The following is a 20,426-nucleotide window of genomic DNA, read 5'->3' on the forward strand; positions in this document are numbered from 1 at the left end:
AAAGCGAGTCCAAAATTTAATTGGTAATGTTTCTTTTTCTGTATTATTGGTACATAAAATTGTTGTTGTTAGATACCTCAAGTCGCCACCGACTCATGGTGACCCTGTGTAAAAAAGTACAAAACATTGTCTGGTCCTGGGACATCCTCAAAATTGTTGCTGTGCTCCAGTTCATTCTGTGGCCACTGTGTATTTTGAGTGCTTACCAACTTATGGGGTTTATCTCCCAGCACTATATCAGATAATATTCTGTTGTGTCCCCTAGGGTTTTCCTTGGCTGATTTTCAGAAGCGTATCACCAGGCCTTTCTTCCTAATCTGCCTTAGTCTGGAAGTGCCGCTGAAACCTGTCTACCATTGGTGATCCTCTGGTATCTGAAATATTGGTGGCGTAGCTTCCAGCATCACAGCAACATGCAAGCCACCACAGGATGAAAAACTGATAGATGGGTAGTGGAGTACATAAAGTAGTAATGTATTTTATAATCTTCAGTGTTACAGATGGAGCTCTGGTGGCCCAATGATCGAGAGCTTGGCTGCTAACCAAAAGATCAGCAGTTGGAATCTACCAGCCACTCCTTGGAAGCTCCATGGGGCAGTTCTACTGTGTCCTAGAGGGTCACTATCAGTTGGAATCCGCTCGATGGCAATGGGTTTGGGTTTGGTTTTGGGTAGTGTTATAGATTAAATATGATACTTAGTAAATGTGTAATATTGAATGAATTTCAGATTCTTTCTCTATAAAATATGAAAGCCACAGTTATCTAACATGATTTCTTAAAGTTTCTTCCACCTTCAAAACCTGTATACCATATACTGGACTCTTGACAAAGAAGGAGGTATGGGATAAAGGAATTGAAGTATCATCGATGAATGATCTAGTGAGGAAGTTGAGCTATTGCTCAAAGTGACTAGGCAGGAAATAGAGCTTAACTGAGGAGAAGACCAGGCTTCTAAAAAAGGGAGAAGACTGAGAAGCCCAGAATAGAACTGCATATACAATATTGAACATGTTCCCATATTTCTTAACATGTGAACGCTATCTTGACTGCTCTGCCGGAGTACAGGATAATAAACACACCCGTTCCCCATATCTTATATTTTAGAAGATCAGAAAATTGCATTCACAATTTATAAATTAAATTAGAAATTTTCTGAATGGAAGAAAATGAGAGTGAATTATTCCATGCCAAAAAAAAAACCTTGAGAGTTTCTAATATGGAACTGGCCCTGGGAGAAGCCACTAACCCATTTTATCTGTGGAAGGTGTACATTATTTTTGATTCTATAAACTGTATCAAAACTTGAGTGTGCTGTGTATTGTGACAAAATGCCCTTTCCCTTAGCCTTCTGAAAGTGAGTGCACTCAGAAAGCCTGCTGGAAGCATTGCAGAGACACATCGGGCTTTCTGAGGCCTGGAGGATGCCCCCCTTTGATCTCCCAACAAGGTGATGTCCCCACAGAGCCAAATGCAGAGCACTGGAAGGTTTTTTACCTAAAGCACATAGAAGGAAAAATTTATGAGGTTGTGAAGCCATTTACTTTAGCCCTGAATAGAGGGAAGGATGGAGAACGGAAAAAGGGAAACAATTTGGAGACAAATATCCAGCTGGACTTGGTGTGATTTTTACTGTCTTAAAGAACATTTGAGAAGACTAGCCTCAATGCCGCCATATTGACTGTATCAAGACTGTCTCCATACAGACACCATGTAAGAAACGTAAGGCAAAAAGTAGCTGGTCTGTAAACAACTCACAAAGCAAACTGTCAGTTGATATTTCCCGAGCTAACATTCTTCGAATTACAATGGGAACAACTTCTTAGTGTATCAAGAGCATGAGTCCTCTCTTTGGTTCCAATGGGCTTTGTCATGACTTGTAATGAGCTGAACATTGCAATGCATGTTCTTAAAAAAAAAAAAAAAAAAGATTGGCTGTGACTGTGTGTGCAAAAACACAATGCACATGCACAAGGACGTTAACAAAACAGCACCTGCACAAACTAAGATTGCAACTCTATTCTCAGCTTATCTTTGCTTTTCACTCACTGGGATCATTTCTGTTTCAATGGGAACAGAAAGCCGCACATGCAAGCATAATTCATACGTTAAACTGGAGTTACCACTTTTGTATGAATCAGCGCTCTGTAAACAAAACAAAAATCTGAAAAATTTTAAGTCCAAATATTCTTTTGTCAGATAGATATAGCAAGCTTCTATTGCTGACAATGTAATAGCAGCAGGCTATAGGTGACCCAGGCTTTTAAAATTGGGATTGGAATTTTAATTATGGGCTGTTTAAAGAATTTTAGCTTGATTGTACTCTTAAGAAGTAGTTATTCAAACTTTACTGTTAAATGACTTCAATAACAGAATTATAGAAGTTAAGGTATGGGTAGGTGAAAGGACATAAATAGCAATAATGATTATATTTATTCATCCTTTTAAAAATTACAATAATTACAAAGGTCTCAATATGTAACCCATCGTCTATTCACGGCAGGCAAGTGACAGATTTTCTGACTAGTCAAGAACAGACAACCCAGGTGAATAATAATATAACCACCACAACTAACAAATACTGAATACTAAAAATTATATTCACTATAGGTGCCAGTCATTTAATTAAGCATTTTATTTTTCTTATTCAGTCCTTTCCACAGCCCTATTAGGTAGGCACTTACTATGCTTTGAATTTGGCAAATGAAGAACCCAAGATCCAAGATTTAAGAACCTTGCTGAGGTCACACAGCCAGCAAGTGGCAGAGCTGGGCAGTGTGTTTCCGGAGCCTGAGTCTCAGTATTTCACTGCTTCCCCTCAGGTATAAATCAAAACCAAACCCCTTGCTGTCAAGTTGATTCCAACTCATAGCGACCCTATAGGACAGAGTAGAACTGCCCCATAAGGTCTCCAAGGAGCAGCTGGTGGATTCGAACTGCTGACCTTTTGGTTAGCAGCCATAGTTCTTTAACCACTGCCCCTAAGGAGTAGTCATTACATATTTCTTAGGTTTTTTTTTTATAGCTAAAAGAGGAAAAGGGAAAACAACATTAGGGATGAAGTAAATTGGGCAAATACTCATTTAAATTTAATGGAAAGTAAAAGAGTTTACTACAATAAGGAAATTTGAAAATGAGTAGTGACCATCCATGGCTCAAATCATTGCAATATTACAAAAGTGAGACTTGATAGAACCGTAGCACCTAAGATTGGAAAAAGACTATACAGACTATCATGTTCACCCAATATAGGGATCCTGTTCAATGCATTCCTGGGAAATGGCCCTATAGTCTTTCCTAGAACACTTTCATGGGGGCAGTGGTGGTTCAGTGATAGAATTCTAGCCTTCAGTGTGGGAGACATGGGTTTAATTTCCAGCCAATGCACCTCCTATGTAGCTATCACCCATCTGTCTGTGCAGGCTTGCATGTTGCTATGATGCTGAACAGGTTTCAGTGAAGATGGCCTAGGAAGAAAGGCCTGGTGATCTACTTCTGGAATCTTGGGGAAGGGACAGGACTGGGCAGCATTTTATTTCATTGTTCATGGGGTCCTCATGAGTCAGGAGCTAACCAAACAGTAACTAACAACAACAGAATACTTCCAGTGATGGGGTACCTACCACCTACCAGGCAACCCTTTCCAAATTTGAATGCCTCCAATTTTTAGAAAGCTCATCCTCATATGGAGCCAAAAATCAGAGTTGCTGTCACCTTCAAGTAATTGCTTTTAAATCATAACCAAACTAGATGCCACTGAGTTGATTCTGACTCATGGCAACCCCTTGCATACCATAAAACCAAAAACTAAACCCATTGCCGTTGAGTCGATTCCAACTCTATAGTGACCCTATAGAACAGAGTAGAACTGCCCCATAGGGTTTCCAAGGAGTGGCTAGTAGATTCGAAATGCGGCCTTTTTGTTTAGCAGCCAAGCTCTTAACCACTGCGCTACCAGCGCTTCTATAGCACGTCTATAGCACGTACAAATTGATCTTCAAAAATGACTATTGTTTTACCATAAAACATGGCAGGTAAAGTCTAACTCAAAGACCAGCATAATTAATTTCTTAAGTGGCATGCCAAGGTTTGGTGTTGTGTTAGTCAGTTGTGTCAAGGCCAGTAAAATCAGATGGCAAGCCTGGATTTTAGTGCATAACTGCCAATAAAATTTATGGACAAGCCAAGGGCATTGCATTTGGCCAAATCATTGTATCAGCTTAATCATGATTGTGTTGGTAAAGATCTGTATCATATCTGGTAGAAGTAAGATTCAGAACTGGACAAGGTAGCAAGGGTGTGGGCAGTAAGTCTGTAAACAAATAATTACCATTATATTAAAAAAAAAAAAAACCCAGAACCAAACTCATTGTAGTCCAGTCGATTCCGATTCATAGTGACCCTATAGGACAGAGTAGAACTGCCCCATAGGGTTTCCAAGGATCAGCTGGTGGATTTGAAATGCTGAGATTTGGGTTAGCAGCCAACCTCTTAATCACTGTGCCACCAGGGCTCCAATTACCAGTATAACCCCCTGAATAAGGAGCAAAAGAGGACTTCTGTAATAATTCAGATACATAGGGCCCCCGCCTGCCAGTTTGTTATAGTGTAGTGGCTTGCATGTTGCTATGATGCTGGAAGATATGCCACTTGTGTATTTAATACCAGCAGGGTCACCCATGGTGGACAGGTTTCAGAAGAGCTACCAGGCTAAGGCAGACTAGGAAAAAAGGCCTGGCAATCTGCTTCTGAAAATTAGCCAATGATACCCTATGGAACACAAGAGAAAATTGTCCCTTACAGTGGCTGGAAGGTGAGTCCCCTAGGTTAGAAAGTACTCAAAATATACAGTGGCCATATACAATGATCATGAACATGGTACAGGATCTAGCAACATTTTGTTCTGTTGTCCATGGGGTCTCCATGAGTCAGAGCCAACTCAATGGCAACTAACATCAACACTACAAGGTGTAACAGGTGAGCAAAGGGATAGCCTGAAGGTGAATGTGGCTCTCACATTGCCAGGCGCTCTCAGAGGGCAGGGCTTCTGACGGACATAGCAAGGCCTGTTGCCCCATTCACATGCCCACCCTGCACATCTAGCCAAACAGACTTAACGTCAGGGAAAATATTTGTTCTCAAAGCAAACAGACTAGGAATACACTTTAATCTGTTCTATAGATACACAGTGCCGCCTCTTAACCAAATGCCTCACTCCTGAGCAGTTCAGTACGCTCTGTAAACCAAATGTCAGGCAGAGCAGAAGCAAGTAACTCCTTCACTTCTAGAGGGAAGTGTAAGGTTGGCTCATAGCAGCTAACGTTTTACATCCATTTTGTCTAGAATGAAACTCTTAGCAGTGCCCAAGGCCTGGCTGTATGCTAAGTGGAAGCTACAATCAAACAACATTCTTGAGTTTGACCCTTAGGCACATCTCCTGAAGTGGTACATCACTGAGGATTTCTCCTGCCCCAGTATCCACACACACACACACAAAGACTACCATATTTATCATAGGTCTGTGCTTTCTCTCTGTCTGAATTTAAAGACGATATTGCTGTTTATATAAACCAAAACCAAACCCATTGCTGTTGAGTCAATTCCAACTCATAGCAAACCTGTAAGACAGAGTAGAGCTGTCCCACAGGGTTTCCAAAGAGCACCTGGTGGATTGAAACTGCTGACCTTTTGGTTAGCAGCCGTAGCACTTAACCACTACGCCACCAGGGTTTACATAGACTTCTCAATTATGTAGCCAGTGTAAACAAAGTCGACAAATTTTTATAAGCATGCATAGTAGTCTCTTTTATTGCTGTAAAAATGTATATAAGATAGTATTTCCAGAGTCAGCATTTCTCACATGGACAATTTAGTGACAACAATTACATTAATCATGTGATGCAACGATCTTTGATGCTAATTTTATTGAGTTTTTAAATCGAAAGTTGTGGTCACTGTGTTGAAATTTCTTTTTTCTTCTTTTTTTCAATTTTTTTAAATCTGGTGGAATATTTGAGCTCCAGAAAAAGCCACCACCTATAGCAGGCCCTTCTAAAAGTCTTAGTTTAGATTTTCAAGCTTTAATAATTATAGAAGCATAAATGCTCCAAACTTACAAAGAATGACATTTGAAATATTTATGGTTACATTTCTTTTACACAATTTTGTGAATTTTTGTTTCCAAGGTGAAACTGTATTTATTAATTGGATTAAGAAAGTTTGTATCGAGTTGATGGCCTTCCTTCAATAAAAGCATAACTACGTTTTCCACCAGAGAATCACGCTCACCTATTTTTATATGTTTAAAGCTCTTGCCATGGCAGAAAGGCTCATTTGAGCAAAGAGAGTTGCAAATGGCATTTAAGTGAGCTCCTTCTCTTCCATTTTTACCTAGTATGTCCTCCATGCTGCTTTGAGAAAGATTGTTATAAGACACACATGTGACCCTGACTCTTCCCTTTAGTGCCTCCCATTTGCCCTATGAATAAACTCCAAACCAGTTCTTAACTCCTATGGCCAGAACCCCTTTGTGACTGGGATGGGAACCATAAGAAGTTATGAGTCTCAGGTCCATAGCAGATGAAGGAAGTTTTTTGTTTTTGTTTTTTCTTTCAAAGCTCTTGGAAGCTTGGTTGAAGGAAGTTTCCTTTCAGCCTCGCTTATTTGAAAGATGCTTAGGACTTCTGACTCACTACTTGCATTGTTTGCTTCTTCTTCTTTTTTTTTTATTGTGCACTAGGTGAAAGTTTACAGAGCAAATTAGATTCCCTTTCGATAGTTTATTAACAAAGTGTTTCATGGCCTTGGTTTCATTCCCCACAATATGTCAGCACTCTCCCCATTTTTGCCCTGGTTTGCCTGTCTCCTTTCGTCCTGCTTTTCTACCCCTTACTGCCTTCTCATCATTGCTTTTGGGCAGATATTACCCTTTTGATCTCTGGTAATTGATTGTTCCAAGGAGCGTGTTCCTCTCTGCTGTTATTGTATATTTAATGGGCTTGCCTCTAGTTTGGCTGGAAGGTGGTCTCTGGGAATGGCTTCAGTTCCAGGTCAGAAGGGTGTCTAACGGCCATAGTCTTGGGGTTCCCCCAGTCTCTGTCAGACCAGTAATTCTGGTCTTTTTTATGAATTTGATTTTTTTGTTCTACATTTTTCTACCTCTCTGTCTGGGGCCCTCTGTTGAGATGTCAGTCAGAGTGGTTGATAGTGGTAGCTGGGCACTATCTAGTTCTTCTGGTTTCGGTGTCGTGTAGACTGTGGTTCATGTGGTCCATCAGTCCGTTGGTCTAATTGCTCCCTTGAGTCTTCAGTTTTCTTCACTCTCCTTCACTCCAGATGGGAAGAGACCAACAGTTATATCTTAGATGGCCACTCACAGGGTTTTAAGACCTCAGACACTACTTACCAAAGAAGGATGCAAAATATTGTCTTTAAAAACAATATTTTGTGCCAATTGACTTAGATGTCCCCTGAGTCCATGGTCCTTTGCCTTCAAGCCTAGGATCTTCATCCCACGAGGTGTTTGGTTATGTCTAAGAGATTTTCCTGACTGCCCCTTATGTGCTCTATTATCTACATTAACATGAGGAGTGCTATAGTCATGTATGTAGAAATATCCACCATCAAATCTGGATCTGCCCGTGGGTGTGTTCCCTTACACCCTCTCACGCCTCTTGGTATATCTATCTACCTATGCATCCATTTGTACATTATTGTTTGTTAGTACTATTATTGCAGGATTTTCTATGCTATAGTAGTTACTGTCCCATTAACCCATCGCTATCGAATTGATTCCAACTCATAGCAACCCTGTAGGACAGAGTAGAACTGCCCCATAGGGTTTCCAAGGAGTGCCTGATGGATTTAAACTGCTGACCTTTTGGTTAGCATTCGTAGCTCTTAAACTCTATGCCACCAATGTTTCCTCTAGTTGCCCTTTATTCTTGTGTTCCTCTCAGTGTCTTGTTGTGCTGACTGTTCCCATATTGTGTATTGCCTTTCCCTTCACCAATATTAACATATGTCTTCTGTCTATTTGGTAATTTTCCCTCCCTCCCCACCCCATCAAAGAATGTTTTTTTCTTTCCGTATGTAAACCTATTGTTGTTACTTTGCAATGGTGGTCTCATACAATATTTGTCCTTTTGTGATTGACTTACTTCATTCAGCATAATGTCCTTCAAATTCATCCATGTTGTGAGATACTTTGTGGATTTGTCATTATTTTTTATCCTTGTGTAGTAGTCCTTTGAGTATAAGTACCACAGTTTGTTAATCCATTCATCTGTTCATAGGCACTTAGGTTGTTTCCATCTTTTTGCTATAGTGAATAATGCTGCAATGAACATGGATGTGCATATGTGTATTCATTTCATGGCTCTTATTTCTTTAGGGTGTATTCCTGGGAGTGGGATTGCTGGACCAAATGCTACTTCTATTTCTAGCTTTCTTAAGGAAGCACCATACCATTTTCCACAGTGTTTGTGCCATTTTACACTTCCACCAGCAGTGTATAAGAGTTCCAATCTCCCTATAACCTCACCAGCATTTGTTATTTTCTGGTTTTTTTTTTTTTTTTTTTTTGCTTAGTAATGTCAGAGTGAGATGATATCTCATTGTAGTTTTGATTTGCTTCTCTCTAATGACTAATGATTGCAAGCATTTCTTCATATGTTTGTTAGCTGCCTGAATATCTTCTTTGGTGAAGTGTCTATATCCTTTGCCCATTTTTTAATTTGGATTGTTTATCTTTTTATTGTTGAGGTGTTGAAGTTTTCTATAAATTTTAGAAATTAGACCCTTGTCAGATATGCCACATCCAAAAATTATTTCCCAACCTATTAATAATAATAAAACCATTGCTGTTGCGTTGATTCCAACTCATAGTGATCCTGTAGGCCAGAGTAGAGCTGTCTCATAGAGCTGCCAGGGAGCACCTGGTGGATTCAAACCACCAACTTTTTGGTTAGTAGCTGAACACCTAACCATTGCACCACCAGGGCTCCCAATCTATAAGTCCTCTTTTTATTCTTTTGGAGAAGTCTTTCAATAAACATAAGTGTTTAATTTTTAAGAGGTCCCATCTAGGTAGTTCATCTTCTACTGTGTGTGCATTTTTGTTTATGTTTGGTATTCTATTTATGCCACATATTAGGGAGTTTTGTGAATTTTTTTAAAACCTGTTTTTATTTTGTTTATATCAGTATAAAAATGTACATGCTGATTAAAAACTTAAAATTATTCAAGATTCATAAAATTACATAAATAAAAAGGAGCATAAATAATTATTATTTCAAATGATACTTTTTGTAAGATGGTACATTTATACTTCTGAAATAAAGCTTAAAACTGGACTAACACTTTTGGGACATGCTATTGAATGGCTACTGAGTCACCCTATGTCATGTGAAAATATAGCAACTGATCCACATTTTTGTATTTATGCTTCTTAACTCACTGCCTGAAAATGAGCAAGTGTAATATAGAAAGAATTCCTTTCTTTATGAAACCATTTCTACTTTGGGAATGTGTAATAAGAACGTCGGAGACATTTAGAAAAGAACATCCATCCCTCTCAGATCACATTCTGGGCTCTGTCCCATGGCCCATGATTGGCAATTAGAAAGCAACATTCCACCCACCATACAGCTATAGAGTATAATTGTCATGAAGATGGGTAGCTTGAGAAGAGATTCCCTTGATTACCTTTTCAAAGCCAAAGTTTTCAAAGAGCCTGCTTTGAGAAACATGGGCATACATGTAGACTTAATCCTTTCTTTCTAGTTCCTAGACTAGAAACAATAGAGGATACTTGAGCATTGCACTCAGAGCCTATTATTCTTCTTTAGGCCTCATGTCTCCCACTCCCTCTTCTCCTAAGGGACTTGAATGCCACCACCACAGAAAAATCAAATTAGACAGTGAGGAAATCAAAGGAAGGCTTTATCATTCACACATATAGGATGGCCACACAGAAAATCATCTTCTAGTCTAAACACATTGACTCATTTTATCAATAAGGAAAACAAAGAGAAGCAGGTATTGTCATATTGTGTTTCATCAATATTGGGTAAATGTCTGAGATGGAACTTAAGTCTTCCACCTCCCAGTAGAGTAGTCTGTGTACTCTGTGTAGTGTACTTGCATAGTGCACAGATAGCTTATGTATAATCTCAATTCTCCCTCACGGTCCGTAAACCTACCTGAGAGTAGACGCCATCTTGATCATTGTTCTATCATGAGAATGGAGCTAGCACATGGAATGTAACCAACAGATATTTGTTTATCTAAGTGGAACTACCGAGGCAATACAAATTCTTACACTAAAGCAAACTATTAAAGTACGCTACTCTTTTGCTTCTTGTCTATTTCGGGTTGAGTGAAAAACAAGAGTGCTTTTACAATAAAGGGACGATTCCATTAAAAAACAAAAAGGATGATCCCATGTTCTAAAATTGTAGAAGAAGAAAATTCCAGGAAAGGGTGGCAATCACTCTGTCTGAATTTTGTTGTTGTTACTGTAAAAACATATATAACACATTTTCCAATTCAATATTTTCTACCTGAATTTTTAATGGGGGGAACAAACAAGAAGACAAATTATTTTGAAACAAAAAAGAGGCCTAGACAAAAGCACAGAGCAATAGGAAACAAAGAAGAGATGAAGAGGTTGCATTGGGACTGGGACTTGGAACCACTTTCTGTCAATGTTGCTGTATTAATTTTTGTATAAACAGCATACAAATCCTCATCCATCAACTACATAAAAGATTGTGGTGCTAGACAGGGCTACCCTGGGTAGACTTTCTCTCCAAGTCAGCTTCCTCGCAAATGTCTCTACGTTTTCTGACAAATGAATGGTACACATCCACCTAAGAGTCTGTTGTCTCTATTTGCCTTTTGTTTGTTTGCTTCCTTGGGGAGCTTAATGAAGGAGCAACATTTGGGCAGGAGGGAATGGGCTTTGGAGATGTCAAAAACAGCTAGTTTAGCTTCAAACTGCGCGCTGCCGATGTCCTAACTGCTGTGGAAGGAGAAGCTTGAAAACAAGACATACATTTTTAATCAATAGAGACTTTAAAGGCTATTTTTATTTTATCAGAGCCTGCCATCATTTTGTGCTTCTAAATTCCTTTGGAAACACCAAACTTTTAAATCCCCATGTTACCTTCCAAGCGCTCTGAGGAATGTGAATATCCTGCAAGTATCTTTTGAAAGAACAAAAGTTAAGTTTTTTGTTTGTTTGTTTTGTTTTTAAGAATAACCTCTACTCAGCCTTAAAGATACAAAGAATGCTGCATTTGTCACTTTTTTAATCTGACATGCTGGAACCACAGCAAGAATTTTCTAGATCTCTGGCAGAGAATCTTTGCTCCTCATGTATCTGGAAGTTTCGCTGTTCCTCACATGAGATTTAAACCAATTTGAGTTGTGATTGGTATTGTCAGCAGCCCTGGAGTCAGCCCCCACCTGATTTATGATGAACCCACTCACAAAGGAACTAAATGCTGCCTGGTCCTGCACCATCCCATGATCAGCTGGGGATCAGACCATTCAAAAAAAAAAACAAAACCCACTACTGTCAACTTGATTCCAACTCATAGCAACCCTACAGGACAGAGTAGAACTGCCCCATAGTGTTTCCAAGGAGCACCTGGTGAATTCAAACTGCCGACTTTTTGGTCAGCAGCTGTAGCTCTTAACCACTGCACCACCAGGATTTCCCATACAGTTTTGGCTGATATTTGAAACAGATTTCCAGGCCTTTCTTCCCAGTCTTAGTCTGGATGCTCTGCTGAAACCTGTTCAGCATCATAGCAACATGTAAGCCTCCATTGGCAGGTGGCTGGTGGCTGCACATGAGGAGCACTGGCTGAAAATCGAAGCCGAGTCTCCTACGTGGAAGGCTAGAATTTAACTAGAGTAAATTGGAGACTTCTTTGTTTGTAACTCTGTCTCAATCTTTTGGACCTAAATCGTGAAATCGAATGGACTTGGAGACTCGCATCATTGTATAGATAGACAATGCCACTAATATCCAGGAAGTCTAATATCTGTTCAAGATCATATAGCTAGTACTTCAGACCCGAAACACATTGACTCTTCAGTCCGTTCACTCTTTCTTCTATGCTACACAGACAGAAAAAACAATATACACCACAACAAGAGCGGTCATTTTCGAGTTACTTTACTAGATGCTTTAAATATGTTATATTGTTTTTCCTCATTATCTTCATTCCCTTTAAACCCGTTGCCACCAAGTCGATTCTGACTCATAGTGACCCTACAGGACAGAGTAGAACAGCCCCCATAGGGTTTCCAAGGAGTGGCTGGTGGATTCAAACTGCCAACCTTTTGGTTAGCAGCCATAGCTCTTAACCACGGCGCCACCAGGCCTCCTATTTTCATGCAAGATGGATATTATTCTCTCCATTGAGATGAGAAACCTAATACCCAAAAAGTTGTCATAACTCAACCAAGGTAACAAAGCTGATCGGGAGCCAAACCTGCATTACAGCACAGCTCAGACTGACGGCAAATTCATAATGGCTAAATGATCTTAACCCTAAACCTCAAAATCAAATGAAAATCTGAATATGGAAATAGAAATGGAAGCAGGTGGCCTCCTGAGAACTGTGACAAGAAAAATTGTGAAAATCAGGAGTCCCTGGATGGTACGAACAATTAACACAATTGGCTGCTAACAGAAAGATTGGAGGTTTGAGTCTATACAGAGGTGCCTCAGAAGAAAGGGCTGGCAATCTAATTCTGAAAAAATCAACCATTGAAAACCCTATGGAGAACAGTTCTACTACGTGAAGAATCCACTTGATGGCAACTGGTTTTTGATCTAAAACTAGTGGGAGGAAATCTAACCTAGAAGCCAGGAGCCCCAACCCCCACTCCATCAATCCCTAGCTGAAAGAACATTGGAAAAACCCAGCCTCCTGAATCTTGGCTGCCTGATCTCTAAGGGTGGGATGCTACCTGTTCCATGTACTTCATCAGGCTGCTGAGAAGATCAAGCGAAAAAGATAAACATGAAGAAACTTCCAAATATTTATCAGAGAACTCTAATTTTAAACTCTAAGCTCTTGCGGAAAATATTTCAAAAGTTTGAGTGTTCCTATATTAGTTAGAAAAATAAATAGGCAAATAGATTAATCAATACTAAAATTAAAAATGAACACTCTTCCACCATGTCGTTCAAGGAAGAAATTACTGGAATTTTTGTGCCTGTCACTCAAGGATTTTCCTGCTATGGACATCTGTTATGGATTGAATTATGTATCCCAAAAGGAATGTTGAAGCCCTAACCCTTATACTTTTGAAAGCGACCTTGTTTAGAAATAAGGTCTTTGAGGTTATCAGTTAACATGAGGCCATGCCAGGGTAGGGCAGGTCCTAATCCTATCTCAGTGGCATCTTTATCAAAGAGAAGAGACACATTCAGAAGGAAGAAGGCCACATGAAGCTATAGCTACAAGCGAAGGAACGTGGTGCTCCCAGAAGCTAGGAGACCAAAAAAACCAAATCCATTGCCGTCAAGTCATAGCAACCCTATAGGACAGAGTACAACTGCCCCATAGAATTTCCAAGGAGTAGCTGGTGGATTCACACTGCCAACCTTTTGGTTAGCTTCTGCAGCGCTTAACTACTGTGCCACGAGGGTTTCTGAAGCTAGGAGAGAGGTGTGAAACAGATTCTCCCTCAAAGCCTCAGGAGGAATCAGCAAGCCTGACAGCCTAATCTCAGATTTCCAGCCTCCAGAACCATGAGACAATAAATGTGTATTGTGTAAAACCACCCACTTTGTAGTACTTTGTTACACTTCTAGTAAAATAATACAGCATCATTCTAAGAAATATTTAAAGTGAGTTAGGGTGATGTGCCTTCATCAATTCTGTTCTCATGGCTTCTCACTAACTTCTACCAGATGCTCCTCTTCATGAGTTTCAGCAGGTGACACTGGTCAAGGTGTACCAGTGGTTTATAGCCAACATCCATTCCAAGTGATGAGTCACTAAATATCTTAAATACCATCCCTGCTCACAGGTATTAGAGGCAAACAGTATTCAGTTGCAAATATGTGACTCAGTCTAGCTGCTTATCTATTACTATGTTTGAGATAATTTTACATTTAGAGGTTTTCATGAACAGACTGATGCTGGATGGAGCTGGAATCCCACCTGGGTAAGAATAAAAATGCTAATGATAAAAACTGCACATTAAAGATCTGGGTATATCTTGTGGTTTTAGCAAAAAGGGTCCTAGTGGATGATAATTAATTACTTTTACTTTTCACCTTTGCTACGTACGAAAAAGACCCTCAATGAGATGGATCAACACAGTGGCTGCAATAATGGGCTCAAGCATAACGATTGTAAAGATAGCACAGGACCGGGCAGCATTTCGTTGTGTCATGCATAGGATCACTATGAGTCAGAATTGACTCGACGGCACCTAACAACAACGTACAAAAAGAATGTGAAAGTCAGGAAATGGGATAGAGTGGTTTTGATGTATAAAAGGAGAGTGAGAAGTTCTTTTTTTAATTCTGTTTATATACTAAAGGGATTAATATCAGGGCCACATTTCAAGTAGTGTGCAGAAAACTCTGCACAGGAGGCCTGCAATGAATATTTGATGCAAGAACAAATAATAAAAGATATTTTTACAATACCTCTTACCTTATTAAAATGATTGTACATTGTTATCAATTGAATTATGTCCCCCCAAAATGTGTTGGAATCCTAACTCCTAAACCTGTGGATGTAATCTTATGTAGAAATAGGGTTTTCTTTTTTATGTTAATTAGAGCATACCCAAGTAGGGTGGGTTCTAAATCTAATCACTTCTGGGTTTAAAAAAACAGATTAGACACAGAGATGTGCACCCAAAGAATAAGGTAGATGGCCTGTGGAGATCATCTGCAAGTCAAGGAATCAAGGAGAGCCTGTAACTAGTGACTTACCTTTTAGCCTCCAGAATTTTGAGAAAATAAATTTCTGTTCTTTAAAGCCACTCACTTGTGGTATTCGTGTTACAGTAGCACTAGGAAGCCAAGATACATGTTCTACTGGAGTGTGCAATCCTAGGGTTTAGACTATTTGGTAAATTAGAAAGCATATATTAGTATATGGTAGACTTGAGGGTGTACACTTCTTAGGCAGGGCCAGCCCCAAGAATTGTCTGCCCTTCTTCCTTTTTATTCCTAATTCCTCCCATGTCACCAGTATTAGCAGCAGCTTAACCAGAGATATAAAAAGGCTAAATAACCATGAGGGGCTGTTGAGAAGAACAATAACGCTGAGCTGTAATAAATTCAAAATGTTTAACACTCTTCACCTAGCTGTTCTTGCAAATATCACCTATGGCCCTACCCCACATATGTCTTACCCATCAATAGTGTGAGCAAAAGAAACGGGAACAGGTGTTCCCCATAAAGACCTGGATGCTTAGGGCACCACCTGTGTCCACATAAATCCAGCACAAACAATATCCAGCTAAGTTGTGAGTAAGGTTATAGGACTCATCACATTTCTCTGCCAGCGCAGAGAAACAAGGAGGAGTAATTTGGTCCTTGTAAGCATCAAAGACACATAGTCAAATACACACCAAAGGGGACACAGTTTTCTTTCCTCTTGACATTCTTTGGGAAAGAAGTGGGAGTCTTGGCCAATATAAAATGAAACCTCTAATGGTGCATGAAATACATCAAACAGTTCTCAGAGTGCAGGTGACTACTTTGCTGCTTGGCTCATTCACAAGAATATGCCAAATTATTCACACAAGGGAACAGAAGACGCTACCAGCTCCAGAAATAGGCATAGCAAGTAGCCTTTTATTTAATCAGGGTTCATGATAATATCTCTTTCTTTGGCAACACACCTAGAGGTGAGGAGGCAGGTCACGTGTAGCTTGTATTTCTAGCTTCGGTATGGAGACATAGCAAAGCCTCCTCTTCTCTTAACACTGCTTGTGGCTGGAAGCAGTAAAGCACACCAATATCTAAGAGTAGGGGAAGACATTTCGAAAGAGAGTGCCTATGGAGCCGCAGGATGAAATGTGTCTTGTCAGCTTTAACAACCTTTTTAGCAGCAACTAAAATCATCACCTCTTCCCAAAGCAGACACGTACTATTAAAATGCAATATTCCCCACAATATTCTGGAGAGTCATGTTTGTGTGCCCGCCTGCCTTAGAGGGTTTGCCTTTGTTGGGCTAAAGTGAAAGCCCCTGCTTGCTGAGTGCTCGCTTGGATCTGAGACCCTAAAAGGAGGATAATTGCCATATTTTAATATATAGAAGATGCTGGATGCTGCAAATAGTTAAGCACTCAGCTCCTAAACCAAAGTTTGGCAGTTTAAGTCTATCCAGAGGTGCTTCAGAAGAAAGGCTGGCAATCTACTTCCAAAAATGCTATGGAGTACAGTTCTACTCTGACATACATGAGATTGCCATGAGTCAGAATCAACTTCGCTGCAACTAGTTTGCTTACTTTTTTGGTTTAATGTATAGAAGACACATAACAAATCAAGAGAGAAAAAGACATTTCGTAAGTTACACACAAAGAACCAGTCAGCTTCATTGAGAACGGTCAATCTGGGGTGGTGGAATGGGTATCATAAGTTATCCTTCTCACTTCAAAGGGTGGGGCCACAGTCTCCTGGACTTCAAAAGGTGGGGCCACAGTCTCCTAGGTTTCAAAGAGTCAGATCTTTGCCAACCAGGTTCCAGAGTGTGGGGCTGCCATTAAGGTGTGCCAGGGGGTGGGGCCACCATCCAAAGTTGAGGGGGTGGGGCTACCATGCCAAAGGGACAGAAGAACAGGGCCTTCTGGAGCCAAGGAAGTGGGGTCGCCACTCAGATAGACCAGGAGAAGGGGGCTGCCCAAAGCCAAGGGAGCAGATTGCTGTTCCAGTGGGCCTGGAAGGTGGAGCTGAAGCCCAGGGCTGAGGGGGCTCCACCCATAATCCACAGAATATGGCCAACATCCAGAGTCTGGAGGGCAGGGTCATTGCCTAGATGGTCTCAGAGAACAGAGGCCTATTTTCAAGCCTTGAGAGCCAATGTAATTTGCTTCACTGGGGTTTCGGACTTGCTTGGTGCCCGTTATCCCTCCTCTTCCTCTATTTTTTCCCATCTGTAATGGAAATGTCTACCTTCTGCCTGTTCCACCATTGTATTTTTGAAATAGATGACTCGTATTCTAGATTTCATAGGTTCACGGATGAGGAGGAATTTTGCCCCAGGGTGGAATATGCCTAAAGTCTCATCCATATTTGATTTCAATGATTCAGAAGATGAGATTTTGGACTTGGAGTTGGTTGAAGACTTTTGGAATAATGTAATGGGGTGAATGTGTTTTACATGTGGCAAGAACACGAATTTTAGGGGACCCAAGTGTGGAATGCTATGGATTTAATTGTGTTCCCCCAAAATAAGTGTTGTAAATCCTCACCTCTGCCTGTGGTTATAATCCCATTTGTGAATGAGTTGTGTTTTTTATGTTAATGAGGCAAAATTAGGTTATTTCAATGAGAATTGGTTATGTTTATTATGTTAATAGGGTGTATATTGAGTCAATCTCTTTGAGATATAAAAGAGATTAAACAAACAAGCAAGGGAAGCAGAGATGCAGGAAGAGAGATGTTAAGCCACATGAAGATTGCCCAGGAGCAGAAGCTCAAAGCGACGAGGACCTTCCTCCAAGCCAACAGAAGGAGAAAGCTTTTCCTGGAGCCGGCACCCTGAATTCAGACTCTAGCTTCCTAAACTGTGAAAAAATAAATTCCTGTTTATTAAAGCCACCCACTTGTGGTTTTTCTGTTATAGCATCACTAGATAAACTAAGACAGAATTTGATCTTTCTTATGAACTATTGCAGTTAGTTGATATTTTTGCATGATGGATTTTATCGACATAGTGCTGGACTTAACACACAGGCCTCATCAGCACCACTGTTAGTGATACTTTTGTGAATACTTTATGGTCTTTGGATATATCAAGGTGGGCCTCCAGCCCACTGATTCCGTACACATCACACTGTCAGTGCAACATCAACAGAGTGTATGGGAAATTCCTGGGGCCTCTCCCCCAGGTGTTGTATGAAAAAATAAAACTTGATGTTGCCATGTAAGAAAAGAATGCCCAAGCTATAGATGCCTTTTTAAAACTCTTTTTATAATGGCTCAAATCTGTACTGGCATATGTCATATTTGACGTGCTTTGTTCATTGCATTTATTTTAATCAGAAATATTTAATTTATTTACATGATTTTTTTTTTTTTTTTTACAAAATCCCCTTAAAATATGAATAGTCACAGTTTGGTTACTACAGAATTAACAGTTAAAATATCTATTGTTATTTTCCCTATGTTTTCAGACATTTCTTTCCTATAACCAGGATTTCATCACATAAACCAAGCAGGCTGGTGGCACCATGGTTAAGTGCTCAGCTGCTAAACAGGGGAAAGATGTGGCAACCTGCTTCCATAAAGATTACAGCCTTGGAAACCATATGGAGCAGTTCTACTCTGTCCTTTTTGGGTCACTATGAGTCAGAATCGACTCAATGGCTACAGGTTTGGTTTGGTTTTGATCTTCAAAACTACAAATGATTTCTTGCAGCATGTTTAAGAAAAAAAGGACACTTGGACAATGATTTAAACATCATATGAGACAGTTACATCGAAAAATGTTCACTGATTAAAAAACTAAGAGGAAAACGTACTTGCCAAAATAGTGGTTCAGTATGGCAGGAATTGAAGGTTTGGAAATAATTCAAGGCACTTAACATCAAGTGGCAGTGTGGTTTGTCTACCCCACTCCCCCTAGACTAAATGGCTAAAGTTCCTGCTTTGCAAATCAGATTTCTGCCCAGAATGCTGCCAATAATTGGCCACCAGGCTGGTACGCCCATTGAGATGTACGAAATGGCTGTTGTTGATATTTTGATGCCGAAAAGAATCTGTCAGATTTTTCTTTCCTGTAACCACTCACTCTCTCTTGCCTCTTGTCACTACTCCCCTCAGCCCCTGCTCATTTTACCCACATTAAAGCAGTAAGTAAATAAATGACAGGCTGTGGCCTATCATCAGGTGACAGATCACCCTGCCTGGGCTCGAAAGAACGGAGAAGTTGTCATGTGTCTGCTTCCCCTCACATTCCCTGTCAGCCCCGCCACATCCGGGTGGCATGTCACAGTCATAGGAGCAAGATGAATACAGCCGTGTAAACATCAGCTTGGGAGCCAAGTCAATCAAACATGTGACTCTAACCACACAGAAGCTCTTCAGCTGCCGGAAAAGAAAAGCACTCAGAGAGAAAGAAATGCCTTTTAATGGCCTGATTCTGCTTCTCGTAGTTATTGCTTAATTGAATTTAACAGGGTTTTTTTCTTCCCCAAGTTGAGGGGGAAAAGTCATATTTTCCCACTGAGTCGGGGGGGGGATACAATATAAATCTGTCTGTTCTATGGCTAATCAATATTTATTGAAGTTGCCTAATCATCCAAGGAAGGAGCCCTCATGGTGCAGTTGTTAAGTGCTCGGCTGCTAACCGAAAGATCTGTGGTTGGAACCTACCAGCAGCTCCATGGGAGAAAGATGTGGCAGTCTGCTTCCATAAAGATTTACCGAACCAACTCAACAGCAAGGGGTTTTTTGAATAATCCAAGAGAGAAGCAAATTAAAGTCATGGTCTAGAAAACTCCTTACAGAGCTTTACTCCCTTAACCAAGTGTACTAGTTAGCTACGGCTGCCCTAACATAATTCCACAAGCTAGGTGGCTTATACAAACAAAAATTCATTTTCTAATTCTGGGGGCTAGAAATCAGGATGTCAGCCACGTCGATTCCTCTGGAGGACTCTGAAAGAGAATCTGCTCCAAGCCTCTCTCTTAGCTTCTGACACCAATCGCCATTCAGTCAATTCCAACTCACAGTGACTCCACGTGTGTCAAAGTAGAACTGCTCCATAGAGTTTTCAATGATTGGTTTTTTGGAAGTGGATCACCAGTCCTTTCTTCCAAAGCACCTGTGGGTGGACTCAAACCTCCAACCTTTCAGTTACCAGTCTACCATATTAACTGTTTGCACCACCCAGCTTCTTATAGCTCCTGGTAATTCTTGGCTTGCAGTTGGCATCTGATTCTCTGGGCACGTGGTCATCTTTCCTCTGCCTCTCTGCCTCAGTGTCTCTTCTTTTTTATAAAGACAGCACTCGGGATGGAATTAGGACTCATCTCACTCCAGTACAAGCTCATGTTAACCAAACTGATAACATCTTCAGAGACCTTATTTCTGAAGAAGGTCACGTTTATAGACATCAGGGTTAGGACTTCAATATAACTTTTGGGGAACACAATTCAATCCATAACATCAAGATGAACATTTAGCAAAGTTGCAAGAAGTGCCTGTGACAAC

The sequence above is a fragment of the Loxodonta africana genome, chromosome 1 (genome assembly GCF_030014295.1).
Source record: "Loxodonta africana isolate mLoxAfr1 chromosome 1, mLoxAfr1.hap2, whole genome shotgun sequence".
NCBI classification, from domain to species: domain Eukaryota; kingdom Metazoa; phylum Chordata; class Mammalia; order Proboscidea; family Elephantidae; genus Loxodonta; species Loxodonta africana.